This window comes from Sapajus apella, unplaced genomic scaffold (genome assembly GCF_009761245.1).
Source record: "Sapajus apella isolate SASKATOON/1434 unplaced genomic scaffold, GSC_monkey_1.0 scaffold33, whole genome shotgun sequence".
NCBI lineage: Eukaryota > Metazoa > Chordata > Mammalia > Primates > Cebidae > Sapajus > Sapajus apella.
The window spans coordinates 6,082,556-6,084,859 of record NW_022436973.1 but is presented as its reverse complement, the minus strand read 5'-3'; positions in this window follow the sequence as shown (position 1 = coordinate 6,084,859).

Genomic DNA, 2,304 nt, shown 5'->3' with positions numbered 1-2,304 from the left:
CCTGCCTGTGTTGTCTTTTGCTGAGGGAGAGGGGAAGCCTAGGGCCCTGCCCTGGAGGTGAGGGAAAGGCTTGCCCCCCAGAGAAGTGGGACAATGGGGGCCGGGAGGGCCAGAATGGGGTGGCTTTGGTGAGAACAGCTCTGCAGGCTGAGCCATTCTGGAAGAAGTTTTCAGGAAGAGTCTGGCTAAGTGCTTTGTGTGGCCCTTAGTCACTGGAAACACTTGTGAACAGCCATGGGTGTGTGAGAGTTTCCACTGGGTCCCCACTCATTCCCCAGGTTCCTTATGAGGAAGATGCTGCTTGTCCTCAAAGTGGCTTGAGAAAAACCAAGTGCAATACAGTAAAAGGCCTTACATGGCATTGGACAGGTCTAGCCACTTGCCCTGAATCCGCTGCTGATGAAAAGCCCCGGCCCCTTTGTGACTCAGATTAGCCCAGCTCGTTTACGGCCGCCAGACCACTTGCCCAAATGTCAGGACTGATGAGCATCTTAAGGGATGAGTGACTGTCATCTCCATTGAGGAGATGACAGTCCAGACTAGAGAGTGTCCACGCTGGGATTTGGACCCAGCCTACGGCACATTCCTTGGTATTTAACATGTATTTAGCGAGTGTTGGTATTCACGTTGCTGTGAGGGTCCTGCTGTGCTGCAGAGGGGCTTGGCAAGATCTAGCAGTTTAGGTTTCAGGAGAGGAAGTCCGGGGGCTGGAGCTTGTGCATAATGAAGGGCCAGTCATGGCCAGATCCTGGCGCAAGAAGGAGCTACTGCAGAGTGTTTCTGTTTCTCAGCACTTAACGAGAGCTTCGGTGCCAGGCACCATGCTAGGAACTGAGGATGCAGAAATAAGGAACCTTTCAGAAACCCAGAGTGCACCTGGCCGAGCGGGAGACTCAGACATGTAAGCAGGTTTGATGTGGGGAGTTTCTCCAACAGAGGAGCAGCAGGTGTTCCCAGGGGCACTCAGCCCAATCTTGAGGGGTCAGTGTAGCCACCTGGCAGAGTGGAAGTGATGGAGCTGAGTCTTAACGGCTCAGCAGGACTTGAGACCCCAGGGAAATGAGGCTGGGAAAGCAGGGGTGGGACCAGTAATGCAGACCTGTTTCAGCTTGTGGAGGAGAGACAGCTTCTGGCTCCCAGGAGCAGTGCTACCTCAATAGATCCAACTCCCTTACATTCTCTCCCTTAAAGCTAGGCCAGACAATAGCCCTCAGAAAGCAAGGGCTGTCATCCTCTGCTCCACCAAACCCTTCTCCCACATTTACTTTGGGCAGAGTTTGCAGCATTTGGTTCTCTTGGCTTTTGGGACCCATCCTCTCTGGATTTCCCTTCTCCATTGCTGGTTTCTCCTCATGAGAGGGGCCCAGGCTCAGTCCTTGGTCCTTTATCTTCTGTTACGCAGAAGCTCTAGTCCCTAGACTTCCTCTCTGCACACACTCCTTTGGAGATCCCATCTAGGCTCGTGGCTTTAAATACCACCTGTATTCGGATTTTCCAGAGAAATATAGAAGGAGACTTTTTTTTTTTTGAGACAGAGTCTCACTCTATCCCCCAGGCTGGAGTGCAGTGGCACTCAGCTCAGCTGACTGCACCCCCACCTCAGCTCACTGCAACCTCCGCCTCCTGGGTTCAAGCGATTCTCCTGCCTCAGCCTCCCAAGTAGCTGGGATTATAGGCCCCTGCCACCATGCCTGGCTAATTTTTGTGTTTTTAGTAAAGATGGGTTTTCACCATATTGGTCAGGCTGGTCTTGAACTCCTGACCTTACATTCTGCCTGCCTTGGCCTCCCAAAATGCTAGGATTACAGGTGTGAGCCAACATGCCCGGCCGATACCTTTCTTTTTAAGTTTTGTTTGTTTGTTTGTTTTGAGATGGAGTCTTACTCTGTCCCCCAGGCTGGAGTGCAGTGGTGCCATCTTGGCTTACTGCAATGTCCACCTCCTAGGTTCAAGCGGTTCTTCTGTCTCAGCCTCCCAAGTAGCTGGGATTACAGGTGCGTGCCACCACGCCCAGCTAGTTTTTGTATTTTTAGTAAAGATGGGGTTTCACCATGTTGGCCAGGCTGGTCCTGAACTCCTGGCCTCAAGTGATCTACCTGCCTCAGCCTCCCAAAGTGATGAGATTACAGACATGAGCCACTGTGCCCGGTGAGACTTCTTGTAAGATATTGTCTCCAGTGATTATGGAGGCTGAGAAGTCCAACATCGGCTGCTTGCAAGCTGGAAACCCAAGAAAGCCAGTAAAGGGCCGATGGTGTAGATTCTGTCTGAGTCTGAAGGCCTGAAAACTTGGAGTGCTGAGAG